Source organism: Rattus rattus, chromosome 18, assembly GCF_011064425.1.
Source record: "Rattus rattus isolate New Zealand chromosome 18, Rrattus_CSIRO_v1, whole genome shotgun sequence".
Taxonomy (NCBI): Eukaryota; Metazoa; Chordata; class Mammalia; order Rodentia; family Muridae; genus Rattus; species Rattus rattus.
The window spans coordinates 36,783,854-36,807,534 of NC_046171.1; the positions used below are offsets into that span (position 1 = coordinate 36,783,854).

General features: G+C 40.1%; 1 protein-coding gene across 1 annotated transcript in view; it reads left to right on the forward strand.

Annotated features, from left to right (window-relative positions):
* The first annotated feature begins 1,687 nt into the window (after positions 1 to 1,687).
* The window catches only part of Hs3st5 (heparan sulfate-glucosamine 3-sulfotransferase 5), a 128,118-nt gene continuing 106,124 nt past the window's right edge, over positions 1,688 to 23,681 (forward strand). The window contains exon 1 of the mRNA XM_032888438.1: positions 1,688 to 1,891. The gene's annotated coding sequence lies outside the window, so the exon portion shown is untranslated. The remainder of the gene's footprint in view (positions 1,892 to 23,681) is intronic.

Below are 23,681 nucleotides of genomic sequence, written 5' to 3' on the forward strand. Positions count from 1 at the left end.
CACAGAACACATGAAACTCAAGAAGGATGACCAAGATGCGAATGCTTCACTCGTTCTTTAAAAGGGGAACAAGAATACCCTTGGGAGGGAATAGGGAGGCAAAGTTTAGAACAGAGGCAGAAGGGACGCTCATTCAGAGCCTGCCCCACATGTGGCCCATACATATACAGCCACCAAACTAGATAAGATGGATGAAGCAAAGAAGTGCAGGCCGACAGGAACCGGATGTAGATCTCTCCTGAGAGACACAGCCAGAATACAGCAAATACATAGGCGAATGCCAGCAGCAAATCACTGAACTGAGAACGGGACCCCTGTTGAAGGAATCTTAGAAAGGACTGAAAGAGCTTGAAAGGGCTTGAGACCCTATATGAACAACAATGCCAAGCAACCAGAGCTTCCAGGGACTAAGCCACTACCCAAAGACTATACATGGACTGACCCTGGACTCCAACCTCATAGGTAGCAATGAATAACCTAATAAGGGCACCAGTGGACGGGGAAGCCCTTGGTCCTGCTAGGACTGAACCCCCAGTAAATGTGGTTGTTGGGGGGAGAGTGGTAATGGGGGGGGGATGGGGAGGGGAACACCTATGTAGAAGAGGAGGGGGAAGGGGTTGGAGGATGTTGGCTTGGAAACCTGGAAAGGGAATAACAATTGAAATGTAAATAAGAAATACCCAAGGAGGGAAAAAAATAAAAGAGTGTAGCCAGGTAAGCTGATGGTTCTACAATGGCACACCACACATCCAAGAATTTGGGCAGCCTAAATTGGTCTTTATGGATGTTTTGTAAAAATAAGACACAAAGTTGGGTGGGTAGAGAAAGGAGAGTGGATCTGGGAAGAGTAGTGGAAGGAGAAGCAAGTATGACCAAAATCTGTTACAATTAATAGAATAAAAACAAAAAGAATTTATAAATGTACTGTCTGTCTCTCTCTCTCTCTCTCTCTCTCTCTCTCTCTCTGTGTGTGTGTGTGTGTGTGTGTGTGTGTGTGTGTGTGTGTGTGTGCACATGCTCATGTGTTTCTCTGGATGTATGTTTCCTTTGTGTTTCAAATATATTTAAATATCGTGTATTCAAATAAAGATGGATTTGGGGGCCACTTTGGAACTTAGTGATATGTTAGTTTTGTATAATCTATGTACAGATTATGCAGTAACCAGATTTAATAGTTGTCACCCTCAGAAAGTTGTTCAGATATAGTCTGGGATCTAACCCATCCCTGTCTTGATTGCAGTCTCTCTCATACAAAACTTTAGTCTCAGATTCAAACATTCACTCTGTAGCTAGAAAATTCCTCAGTCTCCTGGTAGCCTCTAGCCAAAGGTGAGCATGATTGATGTGGAGAGTCATCTGCGCTCTTGAAAGGTCGGCACGAAGATGCAGAAAATGTAGGATTTTTAAAGAGAATATATTTAGCTACGCTCACATCAAAACCTCAGTCTCCAGATAGGAAACATAGTTCTGCTTAAGAACATTATTTGGAGTATATGTGGGAGTCTCCCATGTTTATCCCCACCTCCCGATCAAGTAGAATGAGTAATTGTTTATTGTATTCTAGGGTTAAAATGCACATTGCGATTTATGGTTCTTATCAATAAATTGGTTTTTAAAAAGAACTAGAATAACCATGGCAGAAATATCGTCTACCATCAAGACTATGTCTCTTTCCACAAGAGTGTGTGTGTGTGTGTGTGTGTGTGTGTGTGTGTGTGTGTGTGTGTTTAAACACAGCTACTAGAGGAAAGGATTTTAAAATCGAACTGTAATAATCATTTTCCAGGTGCTTACAAGGAGGAATGGGACAACCAGGAGGTGAAACGAGGCCATGAGACAACCACTAGCCAGATAATCCTGTCTGGAGTAACTGAGGCGTGTCTGAATGTAGGTACGTGTATGGAGGGCCTCCCTCTAACCTTCTCCACTTCCGCTCACATACGGCCATCCTCACCGGCTGCCTCACCAGCACTCTGAACAGTACTTCAACAATGCTTGCCTGCACACAGAAGTGTCTATGCAGAACCTCTCAGTGGACGTCCAGTACAAGGTCTTCCCTGGTCTTTTGAGCTTTTAAAATATTCTACAATATGATTGTCAATCTCTTCTCACTCTCTAGTTTCAATATTCCCCTTTCCTCCTTGCTGAAAGCTATCATTACTTCTTTGAATATAGAAAGCCTTTGTCTTTGATGTCTGTACTTGCTAAACAATATTCCCAAGTAACTCTTTCCTTGTCTTATGATAGGGAAGATGAACAGACTAAGAGCGGACATATTTTAAGTAGATAATGTTTGCTCACTTGTTCAGCCATTTTCAATTGGGACCATGTTAAGGGTATATGGTAAAACATTCTATTCTTTAATTTTCTGGTCTCCAAGAACAGGGATAATAAGAATGTTGGCAAGCTTTCACCACTGGGACAGATACCATTGATAAACAACTTCAAAGAGAAAGTTTGATTTTAGCTCACAGTCTCAGTGATTATGGTCAGTTGACTCCTTGTTTCCGAGTTTGTGACGATTACTATGGTGGAAGGGCTTGGTAAGGAAACATTTAGCAACTCACGGCAGGCAGAAAACAAAGCATGGGAGGATGGGTCCAGGACAAGATGAATCCTTTAAAGACACATTTCCACTACCTCCTTTCCCCAGCCTGTCTCTACCTTCTACTTTCCAACATGTTTCAACAATTATATCATACCATTAACCCAGTGAAGGATTTAGTCATGGTTGAGTGAAAACTTACACAATCTATTCATTTCAAAGTGCTGAGACCTTCCTACGGAGAGCAAGCCTCAACACGAGAGTCTTGACAGGCCACATCCTATTAAAAAATAAAAGACAAATTCTATGCATATTGTTGGATTGCTCCTAAGACTAGGTAAGGTAAAATAGGGAGAGAGATTTAAAGTAGAACAGCCAAATAGTTGTGAGTAAGATAAATACTGATGCAGTTAAGTCCGCAAATGGTCAAGCTCATGGGAGGCAATGGTCAAGATATAAACACGAGAAAGAAAACAAAGATCAAAGAAACACAAACAGCCTACTGTGTTGAGCACACTGAGAGCAGAAATAGTAACAGGTCGGTGTAGGGTTTTGGGATCCTGTGTCTGCTCCGTCACAGCGTATGGCTGCTCGGGGAGAGGCAGGAGTGGGAAGTTGACCTTGCTTACCCCACACCATTGCCAGGCAGGTGTTGGGCTGGAGGGAAGTCCCGGGACACCGCTCCAGCGTGGGTGCAGTCTGAGGTAATGGACAGATGGAGCAGGCTCGGGGTCTCCCCAGACTTAGGCCAGGAATGGAGAAATCTGGTTCTCAGGTTCTCGGTCATCCAGGCCCCACTGAAAGCGGCGGAAGAGCTGAGAATGGAGTGGGGTTCCACGGGCTGGATCAACCCCAGGGCCGAGGGGGTAAGGGGGAGCTCCGGCGGCTGGTAGAGGGGAGAGTTTTTGGCTTTGCAGGCTTGATCTTGGCTTAGCTTGACTGCTGCAGGCTTGGGTTCAGATTGGCTTGGCATTGGCTGGGAGCACAGAGAGGTGTTCTACTACAGATTAGATGGCTCTGTAGGTGAAGGCCTTCTCCATGGCTCCCCGCTGCTGATCCCAATAGGAGGCAGTCTATGGTTTTAAGGCATTTTATTGTCCTGGTGAAAAGTGGATGAATAAAACCATACCCCAGTTCTCAAAGTGAGCCTCAGGTTAAATACAGGGAGGGAGGAGTGTCTGGGAAGGAAAGTTAATTGGCTAAGCCTTCAGGCCTTTCCATAACTCATTAGAATGGAGATCTGTCTTGAGCCTACTTGACCTGTAGAGGGGCTTGAAACTTTGTCTTTACGTGACTGATGGGCACACATCTGTGGAGGGCTGGAGCTAGTGACAGGGACCTGATGATCAGGTATCATGCAAAGCTCCTACTGTCCATTCAGGGTACCAGGGTTTCTAGCCTTAGCTCAACACGAAATCAGGCTGCTTTTCCTTTCTTTTCTTTTTTTCTTATTTATTTATTTTTATTGGATATTTTTATTTACATTTCAAAAGTTATTTCCTTTCCCAGTTTCTGGGCCATAAGCCCCCCCTATCCCATCCCCTCCCCTTCTTCTATAAGAGATTTCCCCTCCTTCCCACCTCCCCACCATGACATTCCCCTATGGGGGGGGGTGCCAACCTTTGACAGGACCAAGGGCTTCTCCCCCAGTTGGTACCCATCCTCTGCTACACATGCAGCTGCAGCCATGGGTCTGTCTATGTGTACTCTTTGGGTGGTGGTTTAGTACCTGGGAGCTCTGGTTGGTTGTTCTTATGGGGTTCCAAACCCCTTCAGCTCTTTTAATATTTTATCTAATTAGTCCTATGGGGAGCCAGTTCTCAGTTCAATGGTTGGCTACGAATGTCCGTCTCTGTATCGGTCATGCTCTGGCAGAGCCTCTCAGGAGACAGCTATATCAGGCTCCTGTCAGCACGCAGTTCTTGGCATCAGCAATAGTGTCTGGGTTTGGTGTCTGTATGTATATGGGCTAGATGCCCAGGTAGGGCAGTCTCTGGATGGCCTTACCTTCAGTCTCTGCTCCAAACTTAGTCTCTGTATTTCTTCCTATGAATATTTTTGTTCTGCCATCTAAGAAGGACTGAAGCACCCTCACTTTGGTCATCCTTCTTGAGCTTCATGTGGTCTGTGGATTGTATCTTGGGTAATCCCAGTTTTGGGGCTAATATCCACTTATCAGTAAGTGCATACCATGTGTGTTTTTCTGTGATTGGGTTACCTCACTCAGGATGATATTTTCCAGTTCCATCCACTTGCCTATAAATTTCATGAAATCATTGTTTTTAATAGCTGAGTAGTAGTCCATTGTGTAAATGTACCACAATTTCTGTATTCATTCCTCGGTTGAGGGACATCTGGGTTCTTTCCAACTACTGACTATTATAGATAAGGCTGCTATGAACATAGTGGAGCCTGTGTCTTTGTTATATGTTGGGACATCTTTTGGGTATATGCCCAGGCGTGGTATAGCTGGATCCTCAGGTAGTGCAATGTCCAATTTTCTGAGTAATCTCCAGACTGATTACCAGAGTGGTTGTACCAGCTTCCAATTCCACCAACAATGGAGGAGTGTTCCTCTTTCTCCACATCCTTGCCAGCATCTGCTGTCACCTGAGTTTTTATCTTAGTCATTCTGACTGGTGTGAGGTAGACTCTCAGGGTTGTTTTGATTTGCATTTTCCTGATGACTAAGGATGTTGAACATTTCTTTAGGTACTTCTCAGGCATTCAATATTCCGCAGATGAGAATTCTTTGTTTAGCTCTGTACCCCATTTTTAATAGGGTGATTTGATTCTGTGGAGTCTAACTTCTTGAGTTCTTTGTATAAATTTGATATTAGCCCTCTATCAGATATATGATTGGTAAGGATGTTTACTGATCTGTTGGTTGCCGTTTATGTCCTTATAGAAGCTTTATAATTTTATGAGGTCCCATATGTTGATTCTTGATCTCAGAGCATAAGCCATTGGTGTGCTATTCAAAAAATTTTCCTCAGTGCCCATGTGTTCGAGGCTCTTCCGCACTTTTTCTTCTATTAGTTTGAGTGTATCTGGTTTTAATGAGGAGGTTCTTGATCCACTTGGACTTGAGCTTTGTACAGGGTGACAAGATTAGATCAATTTGCATTCTTCTACATGCTGATTACCAGTTGAACCAGCACCAGTATGTTGAAAATGCTATCTTTTTTCCACTGAATTGTTTTACCTCCTTTGTCAAAGAACAAGTGATCATATGTATGTGGGTTCATTTCTGGGTCTTCAATTCTGTTCCATTGATCTACCTGCTTGTCTCTGTACCAATATCATCCAGTTTTTATCACTATCACTCTATAATACAACTTAAGGTCAAGGATGGTGACTTCCCCAGAAGATTTTTAATTGTTGAGAATAGGTTTTGCTACCCTTTGTTGTAATTGTTGTTGTTGTTGTTGTTGTTGCTTGGTTTTTTTTGTTATTCCAAATAAATTTGTAAATTGTGCTTTCTAACTCTATGAAGAATTGAGTTGGAATTTTGATGGGGATTGCATTGAATTTGCAGATTGCTTTTGGCAAGATGGCCATTTTGACAATATTAATCCTGTCAATGCATGAGCATGGGAGGTCTTTCCATCTTCTGAGATCTTCAATTTCTTTCTTCAGAGACTTGAAGTTCTTGTCATACAGATTATTCCCTTGCTTGGTTAGAGTCACACCAAGGTATTTTATATTATTTGTGACTATTGTGAAGGGTGTCATTTCCCTAATTTTTTTTCTCAACCTGTTTATCCTTTGAGAAGAGGTAGGCTACTGATTTGTTTGAGTTGATTTTATATCCAGCCACTTTGTTGAAGTTGTTCATCAGGTTTGGGAGTCTCTGGTAGAATTTTTGGCATCACTTAAGTATACTATTATATCATCTGTGAATAGTCACATTTTGACTTTTTCCTTTCCTATTTGTATCCTTTTGACCTCTTTTTGTTTTCTGATTGCTCTGGTTAGGACTTGGAGTACTACATTGAATAGGTAGGGAGAGAGTGGACAGCCTCTGCTAGTCCTTGATTTCAGTGGGATTGCTTCAAGTTTCTCTCCATTTAGTTTGATGTTGGCTACTGGCTTGCTGTATATTGCTTTTGCTATGTTTAGGTATGGGCCTTGAATTCCTGACCTTCCCAAGACTTTTCACATAAAGGGGTACTGAATTTTGTCAAATGCTTTATGAGCATCTAATGAGATGAAAAAAACTTTTTTTTCTTTGAGTTTGTCTATATAGTGGATTTCATTGATGGATTTCCATATATTGAACCATCCCTGCATCCCTGGGATAAAGCCTACTTGATCATGATGGATGATCATTTTGATGTGTTCTTGTATTCAGTTTGCAAGAATTTTATTGAGTATTTTTGCATTGGTATACACTAGGGAATTTGATCTAAAGTCCTCTTTCTTTGTTGAGTCTTTGTGTGGTTTAGGTATAAGCATAAATGTGGCTTCATAGAAGGAATTGGGTAGTGTTCCTTCTGTTTTTATTTTGTGGAATAGTTTGGAGAGTATTGGTATTAGGTCTATGAAGGTCTGATAGAATTCTGCACTAAACCCATCTGGTCCTGTGCCTTTTTTGATTGGGAAACTTCTAATGACTGCTTCTATTTATTTAGGAGTAATAGGACTGTTTAGATGGTTGATCTGATCCTGATTTAACTTTGGTACCTGGTAACTTCTAGAAAATTGTCCACTTCATCCAGAATGTCCCATTTTATTGAGTATAGGCTTTTGTCATAAGATCTGATAATTTTTTTAATTCCCTCAGTTTCTGTTGTTATGTGTCCCTTTTCATTTCTGATTTTGTTAATTTGGATACTGTCTCTGTGCCCTCTGGTTAGTTTGTCTAAGGCTTTATCTATCTTGTTGATTTTCTCAAAGAACCAGCTCAGGTTTTATTGATTCTTTGTAAAGTTCTTTCTGTTTCTACTTGGTTGATTTCAGCCAAGTTTGATTATTTCCTGCCATCTACCCTTCTTGTGTGTATATGTTTCTTTATGTTCTAAAGCTTTTAGGTGTGCTGTCAAGCTGCTAGTGGCTCTCTCCAGTTTCTTTTTGGAGCTCTGAGTTTTCCTCTTAGCATTGCTTTCATTGTGCCCCATAAGTTTGGGTATGTTGTGCCTTCATTTTCATTAAATTCTAAAAAGTCTTTAATTCCTTTCTTTATTTCTTCCTTGACCAAGTTGTCATTGAGTAGAGCATTGTTCAGCTTCCATGTGTATATGGGCTTTCTGTTGATTGCTTTCTGTTGATTGCTTTCTGTTGGTTGCTTTCTTTCTTTCTTTTGTTTTTTGAAGACCAACCTTAGTGCATGATGATCTGACAGAATGCATGGAATTATTTAAATCTTCTTGTATCTGTTGAGGACTGTTTTGTGACCGAGTATATGATCAGTTTTGGAGACAGTACCATGAGGTACTGAAAAGAAGGTATATTCTTTTGTTTGAGGATGAAATGTTCTATAGATATCTGTTAAATCCATTTGGTTCATAACTTATGTTAGTTTCTCTGTGTCTCTGTTAATTTCTGTTTCCATGATCTGTCCATTGATCAAAGTGGGGTGTTGAAGTCTCCCGCTATTATTGTGTGCAATGCAAGGTGTGCTTTAAGCTTTAGTAAGGTTTCTTTTATGAATGTAGATTCCCAGGCTGATTTCCATGGTCTCACAGGCCAGTACCAATGCTCATCCAATGCTGCACATTTATCAGTGCTTAAATATCAGAGACCCACAATATTTAGTGGGACTTTGTTTGTTTGATTATTCATGTTTTAAAATGTAACTGCATGGCCATAATCAGTAGACTGAGGACTGCCCAAAGTATTATTGGTCTTCTATGGCAAGAATCAACAGCAGAGTAGATACAAAAGGTAGACTTTTATTACAGTTAGAGAAATTCAAATATACTCCAGTGATGCTCAAATGGGACAAATTAGCAGCCCTGAATGATCCCTGGCTTGCTATTTTTATTTTATTTTGTGTAAAAAAAATCTTTTATATGGCATATTCAAAGTTTGTGACCCTACCATGACAGATCATGGAAAAACAGATCTTCCTTTGAGTCCCACTTTAAAGCCCATGAGGGAAGGCTATCAAAATCCCAATGCTCAGGATATTATAATAAAGATGAAGTCATTCAAGAGGAGTGGCCTGCCTGTGTTCTGGTTCATTACATCCTCCCAGGACCTTAGCTCCTTGTAGAACAGGAAGAACTCAACTGCAACATCAAGCATGCCTAACCACAGATTTGTGTTCTTTAAGTGTCATGAGAAATATCTGTAGCTGTTTTCATTCCTCTGCATCTAACTCATTGTTTAACCAATCTAAATCAATGGGTTAAAAATTGGAATTCAAGACTATTGTATATGGAGTCTCATTTGAGGAATGATTCTTTGGCAAACTATCTATCAGGAACTTTATGAGTAATACAACCTATAAATGCATAGATTTTAGCATTACATGTATACCACACAGCATGCCTGGAACACGCTAAGATCTTCTACTGTGTTAGTCTGGATTTACGACATTGTATATACTGTTGGGGAGTGAATACATTTACTGAACTTTTAAGTATAAGCTTCAGTTATTCTGATACTAAAAACATCTCAATCTCAGAAAACTGTGAGGTTCTTTCTGTTTCTTAGCACTTAATTGCATTCCTACCGAATTAAAAATGCATTAAGCGTAGCATACAGCATAAAGATTTTATTTAGATTTAAGGGAGTTACCATTTTTTTCCTTTTACTCTTTTGTCCATCCATTGTTTCAGATGCCAACCACTAGATTGTTTTACAAAGCCGTACTTTAGCCTGCACGAGAACAGGTAACTTCAAGGATACCTTCACCAGTATCTTAGAAATCAATGAGAAAGGAGGAAAGCAGCGTTATGTGTCCACTGTGAAAGCCTGCCCCGAAAAGGCTCTGCTTCTGAGATCTATTGCTGAGAGGGAGACTCTATGATCAATTGCTCAATTCCATCTGTCCAATTCTGACTGTCAAGTATTTCTAAAAATATAAGCTTATAATGGCAGCAATTCATTTGAGGTCTTTAATGGCCTCCTTTGGAGGGGGCATTGATCGTTACTGTTACTTATTAAGCATCATGATGAAAGAATGGGACACAGGGATAGTGATTACAGGAAGATGACAGCAAGTGACTAATCCAGGGCATATTGGGGAGATGTAGTGCTCAGTTACAAAGGTGTTTTGTAAACTGTATCTATACAAATACTGTTCCCCCCTTTTAAAAAATAATTACACGTGTACAATTCCAGTTTATAGTAGTATTGCAAAGTAGTACCACACAATGGAGAAAGGTTTCTGGCTCTCACTTAAAGTGTTCCTAAGCATATATTCTTCAACACACAGTAGGACAGCATTGTCTGAAAATACTCAGGCATTGGATTTGATACTCATGGGGTTCCTGTTCTGTGCTTGACTTAGTGGGGCTTCTATTGCTGTGGTAAAACAACACGACCAAAGTCAACTTGCCAGGGAGGAGGGGGTGTTACTTCATCTTACAACTCTCAAGTCACATTCCTCGATGAGGGACAGGAGCTCAAGACAAGAACCTGGAAGAAATAACTGAAGCAGAGGCTATGGAGGAGTGCTTCTGACTGGCTTGCACCTTATAAATTACTCAGCTTGCTTTCCTATAAAACCTAAGACTACCTTAGGGGTGGTACCACCCACGGTGAGAAGACCCCTCACACCTCAATTATCAATCAAGAAAAGGCACCACAGGCTTACTTATAGGTAAGACTGGTAGGGGGAGTCATTTCTTCAATTGGGGTTCCTTCTTCCAAAATGACTTTAGCTATATCAAGCTGACATAAAGCCACCAAACACAATGCTGGACACTTTTGTTTTTGATTCTTGGTCTTGTGTGTGTGTGTATGTGTGTGTGTGTGTGTGTGCATGTGTGTGTGTGTGTGCATGTGTGTGTGTGTGTGTGTGTGTATGTGTGTGTGTTCAATTGCTTCATGGAGATAGTTCACAATCTTAGACACCTAGGGAAATTGAGGCTTAGGCAGTTTAATAAATAATAAGATAATAAATACTAAAGCCAATAAAAAATAAAGCCAACACAAGCCTATTTAATTCCAGTACCCTTGCTCTTCAACTTTCAGGTAAGCTGGATTGGAATACGTGAAAAGAGACACAACCAAAACAAAAACAATAATTAATAATAGCTACCATTTATTAATGTGCCAGGTGCTGGGTTAGAGTTCCACAGAGATTTAAATCCGTCACCCTAATAAACCACTCAAAGGGGTTCATTCATCCCAGCATTTCCAGATAAATTAGAAGTTCATATATGAGTTCCACTTGCCGTACAGAATATTATGGTCCAAGGACATTGAATTGTGGATACAAGAAAATATACCTCATAAAGAACAGCTCTGATGGCCAATCAGCTCTTCCTGATCTGTACCAGTTATTCTCTTTATTATATAATACTTTAATCTAAGTAAAGCCTTCAGACTAAGTCATTCTTATCTTTTCCTCTTAATCTATTCCTTCAATGATTTCGGCTCTATTCCTTCATTGATTTCAGTTTTATTTAGAAGTGAATGAGTTTTATGGTGGCCAGAAACTATTACGAAGTTACTGTTTATTCAATTGCCACACATTAGTTTTATGTTGATTTTATTGCTGCCCAGATTTGCCTCAAAGTAAGATTTTAAGATTACATATCTGTGCACTGAACTTGTGCTTCATCATGTAGAGTATCACAAAGAACCAAAACCATAAAATCAAGTTAGTTAAACTCAGGGAAATTGTCTCACAAGTATCAACTGTTATTCTGAAACATCCGGAGTTACAACGTAGCATATCCCAATGGTTCCGGTCCTGATCTTACAGGAGGCTTACTGCAGCCCTTGGCATTCAATCACTACACAAGTGTCTAATTGATGCTGCTGTTTTCTGACCTCATGCTGGCCTCCTCGACAGATAATAAGAACTCAAAAACCCTGCCTTTCATGAGCTTTGCAAATTAATTAGTGAGCAATTATATGACACACAATTTTATAATAGTATAATACCAAAATAAATTAAAGTTTAATACCAAGCAACAAAATTAGAAGAGTGCTCCAAGTTCCTGACTAGGAGGGTTTTGGGTGGACAAGGTTTACAAATCTTCTCCTACATCTGAAAAGAGATTGAAGTCACAGCCTAGGGAGGGACTCTTAGATGTTGAGAGACAACAAAAACCGTGTCGTGAAGTTTTGTGCAGGGAAACTCCAGAAAACACATCTAGAAGGGGAGAAGAAGTCAGACACCCACAGCCTTTATTCTCCTAAAGACTCTGGCCTTTGGCCCCCCATGTGATGGCAGTTATTGAAAATTTTGAGCAGAGGAGTGGCGTAATTAAAGTAATGCTTTTAAAAAGATTAATTTGGCAGGATAAGGCAGGATGAATTAGTGGAAAGAGACCAGAACAACAGAGCTCCTGCAATAATTCAGGTCTAAGGTGATGAGGTTCTGGACAGAAGTGGCAATAGGGACAGAATGAAAGAAATAAATAGACAGGATGGCACAAAGAAAGACCAGCAACCCTGTGACTACCTAGGAAGTACATCCTGCATTGGGACTTATATTCTTTACAATGTAATTATGGTTACAGAAACATTATATATAGTAGTCATAATAGGAAATTCCACCTTGGAAGATACCTTTATTCAATGCATCATTTGTGTTATGCAAAATATTCTGTTAAATTCCTACAGTTTAAGAGAAAATGAATATGCATAAGAGTGGCTGATAAGGAGTTAATCTTTATTCTAGCACAATATTCTCTAATAACTACAGTTGCAGGATGCCAAGAATTAGATGACCGAAGAAAGCTAACCTAAATAGTGGTGTTTCATTTACATCCAAGTTCCTGCTGTTTTAGTTTAGCTGTTGTGTTTTCCACCAACCATTGATTTTTTTAAATTGTGAATTCAGAGTAAAGTAGCCTATCTTTATAAACGTATCGGTATGGTATTCTAACCAAGATGAGGGTTTCACGATGCCTTCTTCTCCAAGTTAACTCAATTGTTTTCACAGTGGCTTAGTGTGACAGTTTCTTCACTTGTGCAGATGGGAAGCAAGAACCCCAGGACAGGTAAATCAATGACTTAGTTGAGATAGTGAGGATTCAGGCAGCTAGCTTTTTCCCCCCAAGCCTCGTAGATCACATGAATAAAACAGACTAGAAAGCAACAATTATTACCTCTAGTTATTTGTGTTCAGGAGAAAGGTTGTCAGGTCAATGGAACCTTCCTTTGAAACTACACGCAGGCAGAAAGCCAGTGTCACTTAGGTACTGCTTTCAATGCATCAGGTAAAACAAGTTGTAGCTCCAAGTATTAATTCATTCCCCACTTAACATTGTTAAAATATTTATGATTATAATAAAAATGCTAACATATCGTTATCCATTTTCCCCAGCTTTGAGATAAAAGCACCTGTCTATTCTCTCATAAAGAGGAATGCTGTCAAAGTTTGATGGTAATTTATGTCATCCGTCCATTAAGTTGATTTCATGGCAGTCAACACAACTATTGTCCATTTACGTGAAACCCAAGGACCGCTCTAGGTCTCCACAAAGGCCGTTTCATACCTGCCCTTTTGTGCAGCTGACCTTGAAGGGAATAGGGTTTGGTAATTTATGGCGAACACCATCTAAGAAGACCCATTTGCAAGATTTGCTGTCATTTAGTGCTAAATGATCAGTGCTGAGTCCTGAGACAATCTCGAGCTCCTGACAGAGCAATCCTATAAAAAATATTGCCCACCCACCCAGGTGTCTTTTCCAATTATCTGGAGTAGAAATTAATACTTTTAAAAGCTGCTAGTTTTTGAAAGGTTATTACAATTTATTCCAGCAGTTTCTTTTATACATTATGATGAATTAGTTTATTACACCATTATTTTCCATGTCAGCTTTTTAGAAGATTGAACATAATGTAGAAACATTAGTGTGAATGGCAAACATACTAGTTTATAGCTGAGTCATATATTTCTTCGAGAAAAATGTGCTCGGTTTTTAATAACGGGTAATTTTATGTTTATGCTCCCTAATGCGGTTGTCAGGTGTTATTTATTTCTGTTTGGTAAGAACTAGGGAAGTTTCTTTCAAAATGTTAATGGTGGTTTAGACAGGTTTTAGAGTCATAGTAAGAATATATTACTTAAATGTACAAAATATGAATTGGAAGTGTTTTCCCTAAAAGCTAATAAGTTCTAAGGTTTCCTGACAGCAGTTTAATATATAACTAATTCCAGAGAGAATAATATGTTGATTTCAATGTTTGCCCTAAATGCAGTGGGGAGGGGAGGAAATTTTAAGCTATTTTCTAAACCTTAATAAATTTCGAGTTTTTTTTAAACTAAATGTCCTTATCATAAATTATTTGTTACTTCATAGAATCACTTAGAAATATACAATAACCTACAGATAATTTGTAAAGTGATACAATAAATTGTTGATAGAAATTTCTTCCCGTTAGACATTTATCCACACAGTGTATCTATGAAGATAGTAAAAATACATAATTCCTCATTTAATAAGATATTAAAAACATGCATTGTACTTCCACATGACAAGATAGATCAGACATGTTCCAAATTGTACATTATATACATTCATAGATAGATAGATAGATAGATAGATAAATAGATAGATAGATAGATAGATAGACAGATAGATAGATAGACAGACAGATATTATAGATATAATTCAAAGAAAACAACAACTTTGAACATGGTGGGAGAGGGAAAAAAGCAAATATATTTTGAGTATATTTAGCCTTTGAGATTTCATACAACTCTAGCATGTATTTTGGTCATATTAATTTCCCACTGTACGTCCCCCACTGCTCCCATATACATTTTGAATAATATTATGGGGCAGACATTTTACAACACTTGAGACATTCAAAACAACATCATAACCATTTTAGTTCTGTTACAATTATTTTGATTTCTGCATTTTTTTTAAGTAATACAATGTTTAAAAGACAGATCTTTTATAAACTGCTAGTGAGCAAATTTAGCCATATTTCAACAGCTTTCATGCTGCCACCTCTACCCTGGTAAATGCTGCCAAAAGAAAGCTTATTTTCACATCAAACATATCTGCCTTTGGGGGCTAATATTTTCCATATTGAAATATTTATCTTGATGATACAACTGGAGCAAATGTTAATTTGTGCAGTATTGTGTATCCAAATGTTTCACAATTGTTTCCACTCTGCAAGAATTTTAGCTTGATAATGTGATTGCCAGTTTTCCCTGGGGGTACTCGGGCCAGGGGCAGCAGTGAGAGCAACAGAGCTGTTAGGCATTGTTGAAGTGTGCGACAGAAGGAGCACACCTGTGCAGTCAGCGCCTACAGGTGGGGGGGAGGGGAATGTAAGGCCACAGGGTCAAAGGCAGCCTCTGTTCCAATCAGCCCAGCCACAAAACCTTCAACCCAAAATTTGCCCTGCCTACAAGATGCTCATGGATAAAGATGGAGTAGAGGTTGAGGGACCAGCCGACCAGTGGTTGACCCAAACTTAAGAGACACATGTGATGTGAAATTAAAAACTTAATTTGTTCAGAGTAACGATTTTTGAGATCAACTGTGTAGTTATACACCACACTCTCTTCTTAGTGCCGCTCAGTCGTGAAATTCCACCATCTCAAGAAGAAGGGCTAGAAAATGCTCTGTGTGGCTCGATCATACAATTTCAGGTAATACAGGAGAATTCAGAGGCTGGAGTAACGCCTGGAAAAATGTAGAATGGCTATTCTCGCTGTGTCTGCTTGCATTTTCTAGAATTGAATAGGTGTTGTGTTATGCGTACATCCATCAAAACACGTGTTTATTAAACTCACTAATACACCTGTCTGAATGGTTCTTTATGAACTTGGGACATTGCATAGAGCCCTAGCTCTGTCAGCTAACTTTAGCTAAATAATTCCCTCCTTTGAGTTTATTTTCCTCTTCTACTACATGCAGAAAACTATAATCCCTGTCTTATATATCGCTGAGGACGAAATGGCACAATTCGTGTGACACGCTTCCCAGGTCAATAGTAGTAAACAGTCTTCAAAGGATAGTGGTTCATTGTGGAGGTGTCATTTGGCTGACTGTACTTCTGACTTCTGCCTAAAGAGAGTAAAATTTCTGTTTCCGAAATGTATCAATAGACACGGATGCTTGGGAGAAACTTATGACTCAACAAATAAGTTTTATTCTTCCTTTCATTTCTTTTAATGTGGGGGTCCTCTTTGGGCCCCAAGACTACATAACTGTGCAGTAGGCAGGGCATAAGTACTCTATCACAAATAATCCGGACACTAACCCAGCGACCGTGAAACTGTGGAAACTCACAAATCCAAGGTTAGCACCAAGCAGGGAGGGCAAATTTAGGCAGCATGGGACTGTACAGAAGGTGGACCTCACCTCAGGAAAGTTTCTTAGAGGAAGGGAAGTCTTGGCAAGTAGATACATCGGCATCCACAGATGGAGGAAGGGGAGACCATGTCCCTAACAGGATGCACCACAGATGGGAAACAGCATTGGAACACGTAGACGTCCTGGAAGCTGGAAGTTTACAAGGCTAGCATAGGGAAAACTGAAAATCCATCAAGAACTGAGAGGGAAGACTGACATCTGCACAGCTGGAAACATCAAAGTGCAACGTGCTGATTTGGATAGGTAATGTGCTCCAATAAGGATGATCCTAAGTAGCTATCAAAATAAGAAATTAAGCTAAAATGAAGACGAGAAAATGTTGCAAGGCCAGCAGTGACCTGTCTGCTGAGATTTCTGTTCTGAACTTGGAACTTTGTAGTCAGGAAAATGAGCAGTCGTCAAACAGCCTTATAATTGTTCTCTAGTAATAGATAGTTGACAAGTAAATTTCTGTGTGTGTGTGTGTGTGTGTGTGTGTGTGTGCAACATAAGGGTTTGATACGTGAAATTACAATGGAAAATAAACAAATCAGACTCCCTCTGAAAGTTTGAAATATGTGACACTATCATTAGTGATAATCCCCCCCCAAAACTTTTTGTCCCCCTTCTCCAGTTCTCATCTTTCCACCTCCTGGCATCCATCCTAATACTTGTTGAAAAGCCAGTAGATGCCTTTACATTTAAGTACCTTAATCAAATTCGTACATTATAAAAGCCACTTTTAGTCTTGGGACATAGCTCAGCTGTCAGTGTTAGCCTGCACAAGGTTCGGTGTTTAATCTCAGCACAAGGTTCAGTGTTTAATCTCAGCACAGGGTTCTGTGTTTAATCTCAGCATGGCTTTAGCCAGGTGTGGCTCACCTGTCTTTAATCCCAGCTGTTGTGAGTCGGAAGTAGCAACACCAGCAATTCAAGGGCATCCCTTGCTACATAGTAAGTTTGGGGTCAACATGGGATGCATACATTCTATCGTCAACAAATATAAATAAAGCCATTTTGGCACAAGATGAGAAAAGCAATAGAAAAAGAAAAAAAAGACTGGCATGGTGAGGAAGCTGGAGTAGTAAATCAAAGAGAAGATAACAGCGGATTGAATTTCGGTCTTTAGCAATAGAAATAGGGAGACAATGAAAAGAAAGAATTTGCTGATCTAGAATGGTCCTGTCATCCTCATGGCACCTCAAGGGTAAAACAGCAAGAGAACAAAGATAAGAGATAGAAGATGAGGTGTCTAAATGCTGAATTCCTAGAAGCACTGAATAACTGTGAGTCCAGAAAAGAAATCCTAGTTGAGGATACAGCCAACACAGTAATTGCTGCAATATTGGGCATAGGGTAAGTTGCCGAAGCAGAGCTCACAATGAGAAGAGACAGCCCTACAATGAGAAAACCATATGGAGATGCAAGTGAAAGAAAAACCAAAAGGATACTGAGTGGTATGGTATGTTTTATAAAACACGGCAGGAGGGAGTGCCTTAGCAGGTCCATGCTGAGGCATCCACCTCAGGTATGAGCCAACATGGCCGACCTAGTAAAAAAGGAAACCTCTTTGGGACCTGGGAAGGAGGTCTGGGGAGGGGCATAGAGCAGAGAAAGAATGGGGACAAAAAGAAGGACAGAAAAAGAGAAGAGAGAGAAATAAGGGAACAAGTGGGGAGAGAGGGAGAAGAGAGAAAGAGACGAAGGCAGACAAACAGAAAAGCCCCGACACCAAACATACCTGGTTCTGGGCTCCTACCAGGCAGTTGCTACATAATTGCTACATAATAATTGTTGGGCAGAGCTTAGGGAAAATGCTAACACCGAGGAGTCTCAGAGTGGTAGGAAGATGAGAATGTTTGTCATGGTGACCAGTAGAGAAAGATCTATTACAAGAAAGGCTGGAACTGGCCAACACTGCTACAACAGATACTCCTACACTGGGAAATGAAGTGAACTCTGAACGTGCAGCCTCTGGTCTTGACAAAGAGATCTGCGGACGTTTTGATAAGAATATGCTAGCATTAACCAAGCCGGAGTGCAAATAAAAGAAAAAAGAAAGCTATGACTAAAAGTCGATGGAATTTCCTGACAAACATGATGTCTGAATAGCACATTCGATACACATAAGAGGAAAAAATAATTAAATTATTGTTTTCTGTTAAATTACATATTTTTAAACTTATCACAAATACAATAATGTACTGGTTACATTTTGTCAACTTGATACAGACGAGAGTCACCTGGGAACAGGGCACCTCCGCTGAAGAACTGTTTTCATCTTATAGAAGTGTAGGCAAGTGGGGCTGGGGAATTTTCTTGATTAATGCTTGATGTAGAAGGACCTGGACCCAGCGCACTGGTGGTGGTGTTACCTTTGGGCAGGTGGTCCTGGGTTGTACAAGAAAGCAGACTGGGCAAGCCTTGGTGAGCAAGTCAGTAAGCAGCATACCTCCATGGTCCTGTTTCAGTTTCAGTTTCTTCCTCCAGGTTCTTCCCTTGTCTTTCATCAATGATGTATTAGAACATGGAAGATTTAGCCAAAAAATAGCTCTCCCTCACCCAAGCTATTTTATTAGTATTTTATCACAGCAGTAGAGGGTAAACTAGAACGGGTATACACATTATTTTAGATCAAAATAGATTTTTTCAACACTATATAATTATTTTTCTGGTAATTTTTTTTTTAATATTGAGAAAAGGTTGCAGTGAGGCATAGCAAAGGAAAAAGGAATCCTAACTGAGGAGTCCCTGTGCTTGCATCTAAATCTGTGGAGTCAAACTCGGAGCAGACTGAGGAGGGGAAAGCAGTGATTCATTACCGTAAGTGAAAAGGGGACGTGCTATAAATCAGGATCAAGAGCAGCATAGTTCTGTGTCCCCTGCTCTCCTCCACTGCTGAAAATTAATTTTCCTCAGGACTTTTTTTCCTGCTGGTTGTTATTTACTATCGTCCCCCTAGACTAGCTCATTCATTCCTTCAGGTCCTCCCCATTCGTGCACCAGGGTAAAGCGCAGCAGATTGGTTGAAGGGGTTCCGAGAAACCCTTCCATGTGAAAACTCAGTTCCCACTTCCATCTATAAATGGCCATCATCCCATTTTACACCATGCCCAAGCTCAGCTTAGAATAGGACTTTTGTGTTTAGAAGAGATCTGAGGGCAATCATGTCCAGGGAACCTCTTTTGAGAAGTGTTTAACTTCACTTAAGTACGTAATAGATTTGGTTCTTTTGAGAACTCTGCATCTCCACACAATGGCTTCGTTGCTTCAGGGAAAAAGACTAAGGGGTAGTTGGCACAGTCAGTAGTAGATCTGTGCACAAGTCCCTCATCTTGCTTCCCATTTCCATTATCTCACCTACACAGATCAGCATTTTTCAGGATGATCCCAACACTGGGCTCAGGACGTACACACATTCTGTTCACACAGCCCCCAGAGGATAACACCCTAATGGCATCCCTTAACAAGAAAGGAAAAGTTGGAACCTGAAAAAAGTTAGGTATTTTGCCTAAAGGTTCATCTAATAGGTACAAAGACCAGGATTTGAATTCATATTATCCTGCAGTGGCTGAATGGTACCAGGTAAATGTGCTTGTGTGTGTGTGTGTGTGTGTGTGTGTGTGTGTGTGTGTGTGTGCTTCTTTTCCTCTTGGCTAGAGTTCACGGGTTTGGTTAATAGACAGTTGATGTTTTTATCTTCTATAATACTACAACAAACTTTACTATTCTCACTGATTTTCTCCTTTCTCCTTTGTATTTATCTATGATCTGTTATTTACATCTCTACAAGATCCTTAAAACTGGGGACAGGTTGGGAAGAAAGACACGTTATTAAGTCACAAGATAAAGTACTCATCGAAATTTAATACCATAATAAAACACAAAGCATAATAACCATATCAGTGTCAAAGAAAAGAGACATGGTCCTACAAAATGATTAGCATATATTTGTGTCATAGTGGATGTGGGGGTGATGAGGGAATCAAGAAGATAGAAGGTGCCTGGGAAGGGGAGAAGAGGGTCTCAGTGATTATTGTGGGAGAAACCTATAAGGTGACATTTGACCAAGGAAATGGAAGGAATCCTTACCTATCCCTACACGAAGTGGACTTCAGGAAGATGACATATGCCCAGTAAGGATCTGAAGCAGAAACAACCACCTGCTATGTATTGCTACCCCAAGCAGGGAGAACAGTGTATGGGTTAGAGAAAGGACTAACAGCCAGAGACAAAATCAGATGCAAATGGACAAGGTGGTCTGCCACTCACAGACTTTGGCCAAATATAGTCAGCAAGTCATACTTATAAACAGCCTTGCTTTTTTATATATATCCTAGCCATATTTTTCCAGTTGATGTTTCAGTTATAAAAAGGAGGATTTGGTCTGAAACCAAGATGAGCTGGATAAGAAAATAAGTATGCTTCTACATCCCACTCCCCATCCCCAACTCTTGCCTCCCGAAGCAGGCAGCAGTAAGAGATCACAGATTTCTCTAGCCACACAGTAAAAGGTCAGAGCTGAACGAGAGGTGCACCATCCCAGACATCCCAGACATAACATTTAACACTCGGATGTTGTCCTCCCGTTTTTGCCTCCTGATTGTTTGCTGACAGTGCCATCCAAAAGCTAAGGTCTCAGCAGCTGGATGTGTCTGTACTTCTGTCTACCTCTTATCTAACCTCCCTGAGATCATGCCTGTTCCCCAGTGAATGGTCTCTGAACCCCCTAAAGTTCTCCTAAATAACTCTCTCTACTCATTCTCATGCCAAAGATCATGATGCAAACTAATCAAAGCATATCTAGACCTTACTTTACTTATCTTCAAAATGGCCTAAAATTAGCCAGACTGCAAGATTGCTTTGAATACTAATGAGGCATTAACTATTTGTAAAGTAGTGATTGATAAGTTGCTAATACGACAAAATAAAATGGTTCGAAAGAGGTGGACTCCAGGAATTTGAAGCAGAGGAAATCAGTAAAAAGTAATATTTGGAACTAAGCCAATACTTTTAGCTTTAGCCTCTTACCTGCTGTCAGCTGTTTTACCTGCCTGAATGGGAAACAGTTAATCAGATCCACACAAAGCAAAGCATGACAGACCAAGACAAACCTTGGTCATTCCACCAAAATGCCATGATGGGTACCTGTCTGATTGTAAATACAAATATGAAAATAAACATCTGGTCAAACTTGCCAAGCAAGGAAACGGAATATTTTCGAGATATGGGTGGGAAATAAAAGTATATCAATGGAAATGTAGAGACAGAGCTTTGAAGTGTTTGCAAGTATAATCAATTCCAATAGAACAGTTCTCATATTCCAACCGATTGCTACTCAATGAAGTTACTCTACTCAGTTAGGTATACTGTTGCATGACAAACTTGAGGCCAGGACCCGGCACTTCTTCACCCATGTGAAAAATAGAAGAATATATGACCCAGCTACTCTAAGGAAGTCTAAACCCAGAGATGGAGCCTATTATCTTAACAGCAGTGGCCACTTATTATAATTAAGTAGGTGCACTAGGGTAAGGAACTGATACTTTAAAGAACACATCAACTATAGCTCCTGAAAAAAATTTAATAGATATGCAGGATCCCAAGCATTGGCTGGAACACAAAGGCGATACTTCAATTGATCAGAGTCGGGGGAGATGGAGAATATATGTTGCTGGATTGCTATGGCAGGGGCTGGTGATGTAGCTCAGTTGATAGGGTGACAAGCACCCTACCACGTCCTAAGTTTTCATTTCAGTACTGATTAAGCCAACAGGTGATATGTGCCTGCAATTCTAGCCCTCAGGAAGAAGCATCAGGAAGATCAGAATCCAGGGTTATCTTTCAGCTGCCTAGCAAGTTGAAGCCTGGTCCATGAGAACGTGTCTCAAGAAGAAGAAAAGAAAGATTGGTATAAAACAAAGCTAAAGTAAAGCAACTCAGTTAGGGAGCTTCTTAGGCAGATTCTCAGACTCAGCAAACCAGAAATCAGTGGGTTCAGGCAACGCCGAAGCTTGACTAAGCATAGCTCAAAGAAGTCTGAAGCAGCCAAGAATCCAGGATGCTGAATCCCAGTACCTGTCCCCCTGCTGAGATAAGAGCTGATTACACAAGGAGCAGATTGCTGGGTTAACCGCTGCACAAGGAGAATAGTCTAGAAGCAACAGCTATACAGAGGTGGACAGCAGCCATTGCTGAACCCTGACTACTCTTAGCAAGTCTACCCTAGCTTCTGGATTGGGAAAAGTAAATCTGGAAATTGCTTGAGCCCTTCTTTTTTATAAAAACTAGTCCATGTTTGGTTCAGGTAGCAATGGGTTTATTCCCAATTACCTTATAATAATGTACCTGGAATTCAGACAAGAATGAAATCTCCAAAACTTAAAATTCTGAAGACAAAGGTTCAAAGGTTCATCCACATTTAAGAGTGTGGAAGTATTAATCATGATGGTGTGTGTGTGTGTGTGTGTGTGTGTGTGTGTGTGTTTGTGTGTATGTTCATGGTGCAGGGGATTGAGCTCAAGAGTTTATATGTGATAAACAAGTGATGTGGTGTTAGCATGTATGTGTTGTATGGATAAACATGACAATAAAAGGGACACAAGTATGAGCTTGCAAAGATTGAATGCTATGAAAAGAGAAAACTATGTGCTAATACTGAGAATTGATGCTAAAGTTGTATTTTGCATAAATTTTTGTATTGTAAGCTTGACATTTGCAGCCCTGTAGAATGGGATATATGGTTATGCTAAGTGCACTGGGTTAGAAAATGTGGCCTTATAATAAATGCTGGCACAAGAGCTTATGCTCCCCGTTTTAATTTACAGTTGGAGAAATGTTGACACAATTTTCTACATTTTTGCATAATTTGATTGTGTCTTCTTTAAAAGGCGCTTTGAATGTGTTGGAACTTAGAAGGCAAATGTGTATTCAGAAACAAGTGTTTGTTCAGCCGCAATTGCCTTCGGGAGAAAGGCTGGGTTGGCTCAGTGAGGCAACTGGAATCCTATCTACCAGAAAACTAATCAACAAGATGGCTAGTTACATTTATGAGTATTTTCTTTCAGAGGAATTTAGTTTCCGTCCAGCAGATGGTAGCTGCAGTCCATTAGCTGCGAGCCAAGCTTCCCAGAGTCCTATTGTACTTAGCAAGATTGCTATTGCTGCAACACAATTATTCCAAATTCAGCCAGAGTCAGCGAGCCTAAAACAAAGCTATGTCATAACCATTTAATCCCAGCTCACCTTCCCTAATGCTGGCTAAACAATCAAACACCTGCTGAATTCTCTTCCATGTAATGAGAACATCTGAGCAACAAAGATCAAAGAACACTGACATTTGATCTGAACGCCAACACAGTAGAACCCAGTCGTAGAATGGATGGCTATTATGAGGTTTCGGATAGCTGCTCTATGGATTAAATCCTGATGCCCAGAATAAACAATACCAGAAATTCTTTCTTGATATAGTCAGTGGGTAAGGTGTGTGTCATTCCTCCAGCAGGGGCACATGTAGGTGCTTTGTTGATGAAAAACAGCTTGGTTTTGTGCAACTTTAAAAAAAAAAGGTCCTTTTGCAATTTACAGTGTGTTCTCTTATTCGCAATTTAAAGAGGTCCTAAAGTTGTAAATTGAAGGGCATTAAGGATGCTTGTCTTCTTAGCTCTTGATTTATTGGACAAAAGGCC